The sequence below is a fragment of the Leptinotarsa decemlineata genome, unplaced genomic scaffold (assembly GCF_025532065.1).
Source record: "Leptinotarsa decemlineata unplaced genomic scaffold, Ldec_3_MD MMD2_tig00026328_RagTag_RagTag, whole genome shotgun sequence".
NCBI lineage: Eukaryota > Metazoa > Arthropoda > Insecta > Coleoptera > Chrysomelidae > Leptinotarsa > Leptinotarsa decemlineata.
The window spans coordinates 6,631,953-6,648,171 of record NW_027412688.1 but is presented as its reverse complement, the minus strand read 5'-3'; positions in this window follow the sequence as shown (position 1 = coordinate 6,648,171).

The following is a 16,219-nucleotide window of genomic DNA, read 5'->3' as shown; positions in this document are numbered from 1 at the left end:
TTAAATTCACTAACTTTCGGTCTTTCATTGAATTACACATCCGGCAAAAAAGAGAGGGGCCAGGAAGCAAAAGGAGGCTGTATAATGCACGGAATCAATGACTTTAAATCGGATTTATTTGTTTGATATTTGACTTATCGCTTTCTGGCTGATTTCTTTTATTTCGATGTCGATTTGTCTTTATTTCATGCCTTGTCAAGATATACCTAGTGCAGTGAATGTTACTCTGGTTTATGACATATATGGAAATAAGTTTGAGAGCTAGCTTCTGTCTGCAATTTTATATGTGTGGACGGTAAAAAAAATTACCTTAACCATGATTTACACAAGTTAATCACAAAATAAGCAATTTGAAAAGAATAACGAGAAACACATCTAATATAGTATGAAAGAAAAAATGTTTGTAATATATTTTTTTCATAGGCAAAATTTTTGAAAACGACAAGTTACTACTACATAAAAAATTTTCCTTTATGAAAAATTCTACACATGTATAAAGCTCCCCCATTACAATTTTCATATTTTTTTTAGCTTTTGGTGGATAAAACGACTGGTTTCTTTCACATAAATCTACTTTCGTTACATAATAATAATAAAAATGTTTATTCATAAAATCTTCAAAACTGTATGACTAACTGCGTGACATGTAATATTTTGTGAATATGAATATGAATAAACAGAGTAATCACTGAAGCTGAATTGGGAACAGCTTGTGCGGGATGATGATGTGTAGAATTTTTTTATTTATAATTGCAGATATTGATGTAATGTGTGAAGAAATAACACTAGAAGTAAGCAGACTTACTGGTTAGGTAATGTTGGTTAATTACAGTAAAATGGAATAAGACACATGAACCAATTCTTAAGAATAAACTGAAAGTGATATCACTATATCTGAAGTATGCAATACATTTCTTTAATGCCCCCCCTTTTTTTGAACGGTTCAACTCAAATAATTGAAATTTGGGATAATGAAATTAATGCATGAATGGGGGGTTATGTGAAACATCATTTTGAAGCTCCTGACGAATACTGCACAACCCTAGAATATGAAGTCAATATCTTCACCTACTACAAAATGGCAGAACTTTACTACATTTAACATTAAACTACATAATATGAGGCAATAATCTTGAGGTCAGTTCAGAAGATGCTCGAAATGGTTGCATTGAACTTCTTGACATATGAACAGCCTATCCTATATTTCACGCCGAACATTTTCGAACACAGTAACGTCAATATCTTTACAAATATTTTTTATTCTCTGCCGTTCATCCAATATTGAAGCAGGTTCAGTTTCGTAAACCTTACGCTTCAAATAACCCCATAAAAAAAGTCCAAAGGTGTCAAATCTGGTGAGCGGGCTGGCCAGTCTGTAGGACCTCGACTGCCCATCCAACGGCCGGGAAAATTAGTATCCAAATAGTTTCTTACTTGTCAGGAGTAATGTGGTGGTGCTCCATCTTGTTGGAATACAATATCCATATCGAATTCATTACGATTCGCTTCGATGATTTCAGGTAATTTTTTCTGGATATTGGGTATGTGTTTTCCGGAACACGTGAGGGTGGGTGTCACTCTAATAACGGCAATTTTGTCTGTGAACATTGCCGTTTAAAAACATGTACATTCGTCACTAAAACAAATATTGTGGAGATAGATAGGATGCCTTGCAATGATTTCCGTTATGATTTCACAGAATTCTGTTCTTCGATCAGGGTCATCTTCAGTTAATTGATGTACCATTTTAATTTTTTATGGATGATACCTATTCCTCTTCAAAGTCTCCACACAGTAGAAGGAGACACCTCACAAATATTCGCGATGGAATAAGTGGACTGTTCAGGATTTACTACCATCTCACCAATTATTTGCATTTGCTGTTCTTCCGGAATGGACTGATGACCTGGGGGCTTTTTGTTATGTACACTACCGGTAGTTGAGAATGTGGATACAAGTTTCCGTCAAATATTTTCTACATACAGGACGAGTCGGGAAACGTTAATTGAAAGTCTCGTGAAAGTTACGCGTCACACCGTGAATAAAAATCGCTTCAATTGTTTCTTTCAATGGTCGAAAATTAACCATTTTAGAGATTATTGACGTGGTACCTCTCTACTAATAAAACCGAAAACCAAATGAGAATATTCCAATTGAACAATGATGTTCATTGTCGTACTGACATTTTTTGTCATTTTAATAAACACAAAATAACCCCACAAACCTCATCGGGTCGTTGGAATTGCCATATGGCGGATAAAAATGAATATTTCTAGAAATATCAATATTGATGTGTTTGTCTTCAGGAAATCATTAGATGTTCTGTCATTTTGTAGTAGGTGAAGATATTGACTTCATATTCTAGGGCTGTAAGCTATTCGTCAGGAGCTTCAAAATGATGTGTTACAAGACACTCCTTTCTATTTTTTTTTCCAGAAGGCGGCCAGATGCCATCTTTTATCAAGTTTTATCTGTCAGTTCCACTTCAAAATGAAATATTTATGCATTAACTTCATTATTTTGACCCCTTCAAGAAAAAAAAGGGTGGGGGACATTAATGAAATGCACCGTATATTGGACTTTATCTTATAGATGAAAACGTAATTATACATTATAAAATGCGGATGAAAACGAAACTATAAAAATGTGAATGTAGATATAGCATTAGATATATTAAGATAATATTCTGGAGAGTTTATATCTTTGATCACTTTTAAATCTCTCTATTTCACTTCACAGAATTTGACTCTTCTAAAGGTACATTTGTTAACTACATCTAGGTTTAGTTAACGGTAATATATCTTTCACTGCGCCAAGCAAATTGAGAATTCTGAATTAGCTTCTACAGCTAGTAGCAGAAGATCCCATTCAAATTCCTTCAATCTCGGCCCAATTAGTGATGATAAATTTCCATTCATCTTCTAAACACATAAAATGTCACTAGTTACAGTACCTTGTAACGATGTTGTCATGACTTGCTGCGATGAAAACAGCAGGTAAATCACGACTGAGTGTCTGGAACACCCAGTGGTTCACCTTTGACTCTCCAACACCTTTTTGTAACTCAATTCATGAACTTGACAGCCGCCACACTATTTTGAACTGGACAATAATTGATACATCTGACATGACTGTTGAAATTTACAAAACACTGCGCTGTGGGAAGAGAATGCAAAAATAATTTGTGTGCATTCTTCTTTCGTGGTTACTGGTGAAGTTGACAAGTTAATGTATAGGTTTTTAATTGGAGGTTTGTGAATAACAGTTCATTATTCGTACAAGTTTGAGCATTGTATGAAAATGTTCGTTGATTTAATGAAAATAAGAGTTCACAATTTTGGAAGTCGCGGGTAAATGGCCAAGGTTTTTACAACATCAAATTGAAACAAAAATAAATATTTCATTTATAGTCAGTGGGCATACTTGAAGACTGGCTATAAATAAAATCATCTAAAGGAACAATTCGTTCTTCACTAAAGAATTCTGCACTGACACCTGTCAAATATAATCCAATGCCCTTCGTGGTATTAGCCAGGGGAGTAGTTGTTTTCTGATAGGTGTCACTCCATTTACCTACAGTGTAGGGAGTTGAGACTGGCCTGAACGAATTGTTCACAAACTTAGAAGGTAATATCATAGATTAATTCAAAAATGTCTCTTGTAATATAATCAACTTGAAAAAAATATTTTAAAATCTCAACTGGCCATCTCTCTCGGAGTGTCCAAGAAAGACGGCCTAAGGAGAGTAGGCCAGTACGATTTTTTTTCCTTTTAGCTCTACAATTTTGTAGTTTTAGTCCTTTTTTATTCATTTGCCGCATTTCAAACGCATGTCATCGAATTTAGTACAATTGTCGTGTACCTTCATTTGACAAATGTTAAATTGAAGCCAGTTCTGGTTAAGATGTGTTTTGAAGTAGTTTTCTCCACAGCCCACATAGGTACATTTTTCATTTCCTTCACCATCTTCGTCTGCTTTTTATTTGTCTTTCTCAGCTACATTTTCGATAATGTTTTTAATTACAGTTTTCGGTCTTTTTTTGATAACGTTCCAGCACTTTCATTTGATATTTGGTGTTTCTCAGTACAATACGTTTACTGAGAGATTTCAGTCTCATTTACTAGCCTTTCTGAAAATTTTGAAACTTGTTTCAGATTGGTAGACATTGGATCGATGGTACTAATAGCAGTGATCACCAGCACCATCTAACGAATATTTCTAGTATTTTTCCATTGGCTATATCTCCCTTACGGTCATCTATATTTGACTTACTCTACAAGATGCTTCCTAATAACATGATTAATTTTTGGGAAATGAAGGTTTTTGGCTTTCTACTTCTACATCTTTATACAAAAACATATGTGGAAATCTTCCAAAGAAAGGAATAATTTGAATAAAATCAAAATAAACTCGCTACAAAGATGTGTGGATGATGAAGAAGGAGAATATATGTTTTGAAATAGGTGATCCTAGTACAAAATATTATATAAAACATATTACTAACCTAGAAATTGAAAATAAATTATAAAAAAACTTGAAATGTAGATATAGTTCAAAATTAATATTTATCAAAACAACGATAAAAATTAAATACAAACAACAATAAAAATTAATTGGCGCTCCAGGGCGACTTCATTCAAAATTGAAAATAAAAATTTTTAGTTTGAAAATGATATTAAAAATACTATATAGGTGCAGCTCCAATACAATGATGAAAAACAGAAAACAACATACAAATACTATATTTATTAATATTATCTTGCCAAGTATTATTCTATCTAGCATTATGGATGGATTTCAATACCTGTTTTTTAAAAATACTTAATGATGGACTAGATTTAATATAATTTGGTAATTTATTGTATGCAAATTAGTATGATTTCTTGTGGCATATTTGTGCACTTCTGAATTCGAATTAACAAAATCAGAAAAATATGAAGGTGATAAGTTATTCAGAATTTTATATATAAATGTCATAGTTAAGCAATACACCGTACAGAAACTGGTAGCCACCGCAAAGATTGTAACATAATTCCGATTTCAGTGAATCTATTCGCTTTTAGAACAATTTCTCATCCGCGATTTTGAAGTTTTTGGAATTGAGATGTTTGATATAGACTAAACAAGAAAATAATAGAAGCACAGTAATCAAAATGTGGTTGGATAACCGCATTGTACACAGTAATTTTAGACTGAGTGGATAAATTACCAGAAATTCTTGCAAAGAAATATAGTATTTTAGATATTTTTTTACATATAGAATTGAGATGATTGCCTAAAAGTAATACATTATCTACCTAGAATCCGATACATGACACAATTTCAATGTTTTCATTATTGATTTGTAGATTTATTTAATTCAAATCAAGGTTTTTCTATTCATATTTTGTTGTAATAATCATTTCTTCAGTTTTCGTTTTGTTCAGTTTTAATTTATTTGCCATGAGGTACTCATTTACATCCTTTATTCATTTCATCAATAGGTTTATCTAAGCTTGTATCGTAGCATGCCAATAGTGTATCTTCGGCAAATAAATTTACAATATCAACATTTATAAACAAGTTTATGTCATTTAAGTATAAGATAAAATGCAGAGGTCCTAAAACTCTACCCTACGGCACACTTATATGTATATCCAATTTCTGTGAGATATTTTCTTGAACCCTGACTTTTTGCTTTCTATGGGATAAATAGTCATTGGTAAACATCACCATCAATGCCATAACCTCTCATTTTCATTAGAAGAATATTACGATCAATTTTTCCAAAAGCCCTCTTCAGATCAAGGAAAACAGCTACAACAAATTTATTGTTATCAACTTTTTTTTTGAATGTAGATAAAGTGAGTTGTAATGCGGATTCACATGAATATTTTTCACGAAATCCAGATTGATTATTTATCAAAATTTCATTTTTTTCAACATGATCAAGTACCTGCTTATAAACAGCTAGTTCAAGAATTTTTTCTATTGATGGTAATGTATTTATAGGTCTATATTCACTGACCTTGATTGTATTGCTTACCTTTTGCATGAGAACTATATAGTACTCATTTTCAAAGGATTTGGAATTTTCGAAGTTTGAAGAGAAGTATTTACAAGGTTCAAAATTATATGTCCACGTGTTTCAAAAATGATTTTGAGCATTTTGGAATTTAAGATCTGATGAATATTGTTTTTGTTGTCTAAGGAGTTAACAATTAGACGTTATTCATTAATTGTTAATATGTGAAACTTGGAAAAATTAGGATATAGATTATAATTATTGAATTTCCAATCTTGAACATTATCTATACTATCAACAATTTGCTGAATACTAGTAATAAAGTAGTAGTTGAATTTTTTTACCATTTCAGTTTTATTATTAACAATATACATCTGGTTTGTTAAGTTAAATTCTATACAGCTCGGAAAGTTTTGGCAACCAAAACTTTCCGAGCTGTATAGCAACCAATTTCATATTGAATTACAAGAAAGAAAAGTACTTTTCAAATAACTTATTTTTTATGAAACACACACTTATTCAATTTGTACTCCAAACAGTCGTTATGGAATTGAATCGGATATCATTAACAGGATTGCTACACAATATAGTATATGAAAGAGATGAAATTCCACTCACATGGATGTTCGTCATCCTCGATGACGAACATCCGATGTTTTGGAATAATACAGTTAATAAGGCAACTGTATTATTCCAAAACATCGGATGTTCGTCATTCTTCCTCCTCTTCACTACCAATCTGGTTAACATTACAAGATGAAGTACGCAATTCATTCATAAAATTACGACTTTATGTCGCAAATGAGTTAAACCTACTCATGTCATCGATGACAGTACATAATGGTATTTATAGTAATCTTCTTCAAATTGAAAGGGGTATCTTTCCAGGAGAGAATAATGTTTGAGAAAGAAAGGTTTTGGCTCTTTACTCCTCCATCTTCATACAATTCCATAACGAATGTTAAGAGTACAAACCGAATAGGAAAAAGATTTTTTTGTATAATTCAATGTTCATTACAAAAAGTTGTATGATGAAATTGACCGATACTTGATGAAAATCCATAACTAACGTATTCAAAAAACACTTTTTTGTGAGATTTTCACTAAACAGTTTTACAAATACGCAACACGTTTTCCGCCATACAATGGCTTCTTCGGGCGTGTTTTTACCAATTATATTCTACATATCCAATGCTTAATATATCTAATTTCACAATTTGAAGTAATTACATTTCAAGTACCTGAGTTTTTAATGAATCGAATTCTAATTGATAATTCAGTAAATTACGTGAATTCTTGAATCTATTGATTTCTAAACATTCTAGAATTGACTAGACTAGATTGAGTTTTAAACTTTTCTCTTCTGAATGTAACACGTCATATTCATGATTGAACTTATGTCCTTCTGCTAAAAGGTGGTTTGGAAATGTGGAATTGGTATTTCTATTTATAAAACTACTTCTATGCTCTTCACTTCTTTGGGAAAAGATTTTCCCTGCTTTGCCAATATACAGCTTTGGGCAAGAACCACAAGACAGCCTATATACTCCTGATCTATCAGACACCGAAATGTTGTCTTTATTGTTTTTAATAAATTTACTTAGACTATTATTCGTTTTGTAAGCTACGTTAACGCATTCTTTCTTAAAAAATCGGGCAATATTATTGGTTGGTTCACCTAAATATGACAATGTCCTATAACTGACGTTATCATATCTTGAATTTGGGCAGACCAGGTAAATGGCTTGCTTTTGTAGTTTTTTCGAAAGAATGCAGTTTATAATATCTACCTTATAACCGTTGTTGACAGTGAATTATTTGATCGAACTCAGCTCTCTCTGGAAATTTCTTTTGGACAGTGGAATATTCAATAGTCTGCGGAGTATAATATTGAATGCAGCAACTTTATACTGGTAAGGGTGTGTGGGGGAAAGACGTATAATGTCCGTGTAAGATGTTTTGTGGAAAAATGCAAATTCATGTTTATTGTTATTTTCCGTATAGGTCAAGTCAAGGTAATTTATTGAATCATTTACCTCCCTCCCAGTGGTGAATTTTATTGATGGGTGCATGGAATTGACATATTCAACGAACTTGCCTAATTGCCTATCTGTGCCAGTAAGGCAGACTAAGATATCATCTACGTGTCTGTACCAGTACAAGAAACTGTAAGTTAACTTATTATTATGGATTTCATGCTCTATGTTATCCATGAAAATTTCAGCCAGCATAGGACTCAAAGGGTTCTCCATTATCAGTCCTTCACTACATGAATACAATTTTTCTTTTAGTAAAATGTCACAATGAAGTGTTTTTTGAATAAGTTAAAAAAGTTATTTCGAAAGTATTTTTCCCGTAAAATAGTGTAATACAATGTTTATATAATAATAATAATGATAATAATAACTTTATTCACAACGTATACAGATTAGAATACAATTAAAACAAAATATGTGAACAAAGTGGTTTGGCGATAAGAGCAGAGCTCTTGTTTCGCAAGAAGTTTTGAAGAATATGTAAGTACATAAATATTTGTATAAAAATATGTATGGCCTTCATGGAGTAGAAACTACAAAACATTTTATTGATTTTTGTGAATTTGCTGTTATAGTTGAGCAAATTATATTTCGGCTTGAGGTAAAATAGGCCGATTAAATACTAGACAAACAAAAAGTAAGAAAAATAGATAAAACCTTAGACAAATATTACACGTTCTATAAGAATAAAATATTAATGTACAAATAGATGAAATCTTAGGCAATATGAATAAAATTATGCTGCTTACAATACAGTATGATACAACTTTGGGATAAATTTGACTCAGACTAACTTATTTCACTCTAACAGATTTTTTTTAAATCGTCTATCTTTTTCGAGAATGTGTTTTCTTATTTGTTTTTTGAATATTGGTTTGGAATAAGAATTTTTTATTTTGTGAGGTACGATGTTATATAATTTAGTTGCCATGAAAGAATATGCTCTTTGTGAAATTGATTTTTTAACAGTAGGATAGGTTAGTTGGTCGCGATGTCGTGTATTATAGTCGTGGTTTCGTAGTGTTGCTTTATTTTTGCTGAAATGATACTTCACGTTTGTACAATAGTAATATAATTGTCTCATATCCATAACTTCACACTCTTTATACAGGAGATCTGACGAGAAACTTGAATTTCTAGACATGATCAACTTCATGAATCTCCTTTGTAATACCTCTAACGGATTGAGGTGTACACGCAGAGCTGATCCCCCTGCTGTTATATCATATCTCAAATGGCTCTCTACTAGGGAACTATATAATTGTGATTAAGTTCTTTGTGAGGTAAATAATTTTTCAAGGAACGGAAGTTGTGAAGCATTGTTTGCAGTTTTTTTATTGTATATTTTATATGAGAGTTCCATCTTAAGTTTTTATCTATGTAGACGCCCAAGTATTTGATGTCTCTCAGGGAATCTATTTTTATTGTTTTTCCTTGTTCGCCGACATCAAGAGTTTCAAATAGACAATCATTGGATAGATTGCAGCTAAAAGGAAGAAAAATAGTTTTTTCCTGATTCACCGTCAGGAGCCTTTGGTCAAACCATTTTTTGAGCAAGTGGAAATCTGTTTCTACGTTCTTTTTCAAATCAAGCCAAGTGTCTGCCTCATAGAGTATCGCAGTATCGTCTGCGTATCCAATTATTTTCCCAACGCTGTCCAAATTGAATAATTCATTTAGATATGAATTGAAAAGCAGAGGACCCAGTACCGTACATTATGGGACTCCACATTCTATTTGTTTCTGATTGCTAATTGTATCGGCAATTCGCACAACTTGCATTCTATTTCGAAGATAGCTTTCAAAAAGCGTTTGGCAGTTCCCTCTGATACCATTATTTTCTAAAGTTTGTAGGAGTAGTTGATGATCGACAGTATCGAAAGCCTTCGTTAGGTCTATAAATAGACATGAAGAAGGTTTTCCTTTCTCCAAAGATTTATGTATCAATTCTGTCAGTTCAAGAATCGCGTCTTCGGTTGAGGTTTTTTCTTTGAAGCCAAATTGTCTATCTGAAATCAATTCGTATTTGGTTATAAATGAGTTTATTCTTTTCTTTAGCAATTTTTCGAACATTTTTGATAGATGGGTGATAAGCGAGATTGGTCTATTATTTGTGATTTCAGTTTTATCTCCTTTTTTATGCAGTTTTGAATGAGTCGGGCCACACACCAAGTAATATACATTTATTAATAATGAAAACTAATGTAAGTATGAGATTAGTTGTTTTGAAAGAGCTTGTTCTTCCAGTTTGTGTCTGAAAATTACTTCATGAGTCTCTGCATGTTCTACACATATTTGTAACGATTTCATCTTGAAATTAATTGCTTTCATCTTTTCTGTGATACAATAATGTCAGGACAGACAATTCCGCTTTCTGCTTCGATAAGATTGAAATGGACACCATATGGCTTGACACAATCATGTCGCTGCAGCAACTTTTGATGCTCTATAAAGCTCAGTTCAGACCTTCTCTGAAGTGTTGATTCATTTCATTCGTAATATAATGTCGTAATTTTATGGATGAATTGAGTACTTTATCTTATAACGTCATCCAGATTAGTAATGAAGAGGTAATAAGGCAAGTGTCTTATTCCGAAACATCGGATGTCCACCATTGAAGATGACAGTGTTCCATGTAAGTGGAATTCCACCTTTTTAATATAATTCATTGTGTAGCAACCATTTGAATGATATCTGATTCAATTTCATGATGATTGTTCGAAGAAAAAAATGTTTTTTGTATGATTTAATGTTCATACAAAAGTAGTTGTTTCAAAAGTTGTTTTTTCGGTTTATTCAATATTCATATGGAAGTAATTGTTTCAAGAGGGTTTTTTCATCCAGTTTGTGTCTGAGAGTTACTTCTTTGCATGATCTAGACATCTCTGTAGAAAGTTTATTTTGAATTTATTGATTTCTTTCCGTCTCTGTAAGCTTGCCACGTTTCTTTATTCAACGATAGAGAAGTAGAAAGCCAGAACCTTTCTTTCCCAAAATTTATTTTCTCCTAAAAATATACCCCATTCAATCTAAATTTATAATAATTTTAACCAAATCTGACAATAAACCTCATGTAACCATATCTGAATATCTCAAATTGTGAATTGCTAGTTGCTGAAGTTTTAATAAAAAAAATAATTTTATGATAACTTGGGTTTGATCGCATATATTTTTATGGAATGTAGTTTTCTGCTAGGCAACATAATACCTATTCTATACGCCACTCCTTTCTAACCTTTAAAGAAAATCTGGTCTACCAATTTTTTTCATTTGCACGTTGTTATCAAGTAAGTTAAGGAATAATACTTAATGAGTTTGGACAATTTTGACGTTTTCCATGTTGAGCTGTTTCGAGAGAGCTTTTCTTGAAGTTTGTGTCTGAAAGTTTCTTCTTTGCATCTTTGTATAAAATTAACTTTTTTGAAATTAATTACTTTCTTCCTTTCTTTTTTTTCCCATTTTCCATTCCCATTTTTTTGTATGAAGATGGAGAAATAGAGAGGCGAAACCTTTCTATCCCAAAAATCAATCTCTCCTGAAAATATACCCTTTTCAATTCAAAATAATAATGTTTTGATATATGCTCATTCCTTACAAAGTATCATCAAGGTAGAGTGGTATATTCTGGTTTGTTACGAACAACAATCGATCTCAAACTTGTTATTTTTAATATCAAGCTTTACATTTCTACCTCGCATATATTTCCACGAAGTGAGGAGTATGTTGAATAGAATGTTTTCCCATAAATTACATTGTTGTGACGTTTTCTATCTCTGCCTTTTTGAATTGATTTGAAGAAATATAAAATCAATGAATGTGGGTTCATGATGACTTCTTTGTAGCAACTATGACGATTTTGGATGTGCTGAATTTTTAATACTGAATAAAGATCCGTAAAATGTTTATCACACGTGAAATGTAAATTATGGAAAAATCATCCCAAATCATCCCAGATTGGTTGAACAATAATGTGGTTACATTATAAGCTTCAATGACAGATCTTCCTTATCAAACCTACTTTTGTCTACCTAGTCACTTCTACGTCAAAATTGTCAGACAAACGGTCCTGAATGGACCCGTGAAACATTAACAGAACACAGTTCACTAAGATATTTCCGTATCTCTGATCAACATTCTTTCAAATCAATGAATACTCTCGAAATTTGTTATGACATAACTTATGAAAAATGCGAACGAAGATGACTTGTACTATTTCTATTGGGAATGAAGTGTCAATTCCACCGAGATAATCCCTGAATGACTCTTGGGATTGGTTTCATTCGAGTTATAAATGGTAAACATTGCATTAATGATGGATGTTTCAGATGTTGCGACTTCAAGGTTTTGTAGTCTGTTCTTTGAGGAGTGGTACACAAGCTGGAGTTGAATAGTTCTATTTGGTAATTTTCTGGTCAAATTAGACGAATTTGCACCCACCTCAAAGTTGGTAAAATTAATCAAAACACCATCATAAATAGAATCTCAATAATCCTCATCGGTCCGATACCTGGAAAAATACTCGGGGCCGAAGGTTACAAGATTGTTTATCTTAAATGATTCTAAATAAAAGTCCACGATAGTATATATCTACCTCTTATGCGAAATAGTGAGCCATAAATACAGTTTGATTGGATACTTTTTCACAATGCCCATTTTAGAATATCTATCAAATTCTTATAAAAATTGATACAATTGTCGTTTCAACTATTCAATATTGATACACTTTGTCTTTTATACTACGTAATTTTGACAAATCAATTAAAAGTTATCACGATAAGATCAACTTGACACAACGCAGTAAGCCATTACGCGTCGCGTCTACTGTCAAATGAGATCACTGTCCATAGTCATCCCAAGATTTTTTGCTTGCTTCACAATTTCCAATCCATTAGAGAAGTGGTCGCCAACCTCTTCAATGTGTTGAGCTACTTTGTTAATTTTGGAATAAACAGCGAGCTACCCACACGGAAGCCACGTAACGCAACGTAAATGGAATAATCCACAGTTAATTTATCATTATATGTATTTATTTTACTATTTAACTGGTAATACATAATACATAAGTACTAATAATAAACTAATAACAAAATAACTAATATTACTAGTACGTACTTAATAGTTAATAATAACAACAAAAAAGTAACGTACTATCATGAACATAAACATTGAAAAATAAAAAGTCACGTTCAATGAGAAGGCTGACACTCAGACTCATCGATAATTTTTTTAATATTTGCAGTATAATTTGATGCAGCCATTCGAATACAATTATCCAAATGTTCATCTGTAAGTCGATTGCGATATTTGTTCTTAATAAACTTCATATTGGAAAAAGAAGATTCACACAAATAGGTTGAACTGAATAATGCTTTCATTTTCAAGGCAACACAGCATAGAACTGAATATTTGTCTTTACTTACAATAGGCCAGATACATTCAGTACTTGAGACTAACGATTTTAAGGCTAAATCATTTTGAAACTCAATGACTTCCATTTCTGTTGCAGCGATGTCTTCGCCAAAGTTCTGCATAACACAAGTTGCAAACTGTTGGATATCAATTTCCATTAAGGGTGAAACAACAAACTGCGCTACTCAAGCCATTTCGTTAAAATCCTTAAAACGATTTTTGAAGTTATTCTTCAGGGTAGAAATTATTTCTACATGATATTTGTTGTCATAGGGTTCTAATGGATTTTGAGATATTTTTTCTGAAATAATAGGAAAATGCTTGGCATCGCTGTTAATTAGGTTTTGTTCCCAAAAGTCCAGCTTTTTGATAAATGCTTTTATATCAGAAATCATTTCCGCTAGTTCTTTGTCTCTCCCCTGAAGCTGCAAATTAAGTTCGTTTAATTTCTCTGTAATGTCCACGAGAAAACCAAAATCTCTAAGCCAGATTGAATTTTCTAGTTCCGAAGTCGGTTCATCGCGTTGTTTGAAAAATTGAACTATGCCAGATAGGACATCATTAAAACGTTTCAGCACCCGTCCTCTACTTAACCATCGGACTTCAGAGTGAAGGAGTAGGTCCCCGTATTGACAGTCAACTTCATCGGCCAAGGTTCTGAATAATCTTCTTTGTAACGCTTGAGCTCTAATCTTGTTCACAATTTTTACCACCAGTTTCATAAGTTGTTTAGTTTCAGGAAATTTGCACATAATGCTTGCTGATGGATAATGCAGTGGTAACAGAGAAATTGCGGAAAAGTTTCATCTTTACTACATAACGCCACCAGACCCTTTTCACAACCCACCATAGCTGGAGCGCCATCGGTTGTCATGCCTACCATTTTCGATATTGGAATTTTCTCGAAAGAAATAATATTTTTTCAATGAGAAAACAACTCATGTCCAGTAGTGTGTCCTTTCAGTGGAATGAACTTCAAAAGATCTTCTTTAATCGTAAAATCACTAAAAACCATCCTGACGAACACGGCCATCTGGGCAGTGTCAACGACATCTGTTGATTCATCCAGTTGAAGTGAAAAATAAACACAGTTATCTAAGTCAGTTCTTAACTGTAAAAAAATATCATTGCTCATTACTTCTACACGTCTCATCACTGTATTAGCAGAAAGTTGCATAGATTTTATAGCTGAAACTATCTCGTCTTTATTTCTAAACTTGGCAAATAACGAATCAGCAGCTTCTAAAAACGCCTGTTTTATCATTTCCCCGTCTTCACAAGGTTTCTTTTTTTGTGCAATTATATGGGACACACGGTACGATGCTTCAGTTGCAGCCTTATTTTTGTCGACTGTTCTTAAAAATATTGATTGTTGTCCAATTAACTGCTTTTTTTTCAGTTTCTCCTTTCTGGCGGCAGAATGTAGTGGGAATGATTTTTCAAAATTAGAATGTACAGTTTTATGATGTCTCTCAATATTTCCTTTTTTAGCAACGGAGACCGAAGTATTACATAACAAACACACATTTTTATCTTTAACTTCTGTAAAAAAGTATTGTTCTTCCCATTCCGAATGAAAGTGGTATGTCTTTACCTTCTTACAATTGCTTGCCATAATATTATTTTTGTTGTTCTCTACTAACCCAACCGCTGGACGTTGGTTACGCGTTCAGTTTTAAACTAAGCGCAATGTCGCCGCGCCGTGCGTATTTATTCCGTTCAAAGCAATCCAGATCGTTCTCGAACACTAACGCGCTGGTCCGGCTGGTCCGGTCTGGCCGATTCTAGCTTGATGGCGTCAGCGGCAGATCGCTCACCGCAACGTTGCCGCTGTTTATGTTTAATATTATGACAATTAGATTTTTTTGTGGAATTTTCGGAAGCTTCTCTGATTTTTGCAGTTTGTATTTTTCAAATTAAAATCGTTGTGAGAGCTACCAGCGGTCGCCAACCAGGCCAGGTTGGCGACCACTGCATTAGAGCCTATACTAATATCGAGTTGTTGTTTAACAATTTCTCTGTGATCTTTTGGACCAAATATCAGTATATCCACCTTGGATGTATTATTCATTCAGTACATATTTTCTGCAAGGGATGAGAATGTGTCGAAATCATGACTGAACCGCCTATTAGCGTCATCTACCCTGTATGGTTGAAAAGAATAATAGGTTTGAGTGTCATCGGCATAGAGATGTATACGCTGCAATACTGAAGGAATTTTACTAATTGACTGTTGTATATCGTAAGTAGGAGAGGGCCAAGAGTTGATCCCTGAGGAACGCCCGTCTTTAAATTCAGGTGTGTGGCATGTACTCCATAAAAAAACTTTCTTGCGTTTTTTTGAATAATAGGCATCTGATACCAAATAAATATAAAACGGAGTCTACAAGGTTCGGTTTTGGGACCAATTCCATACTTGATTTATGTGATTGATTTCAAGACTGGAAATGACTCTGAGATTACGCAATTTGCTGACATCAACGCTCCAAAATACAAACTACGAGGCTATAGTTGAAGAAATAAAAGTAACAGAGTCGAATGCTGATAGATGACTGACAAATAATAAATTAAAATTGAATACCAATGAAACGCAACATTACTTTTTCACACACAAACAACTGCCCATAGACCAAAATGAATCGATTAAATTTCTTGGATTCCAAATGGATCCAAAGCTCTCTTCGGAAAAACATGTAGATTTTATTTGCAAAAAATTGGCAACGAACATTTATATTATAAGAAGTTTAATTGGCATCTCATCTATTTAAA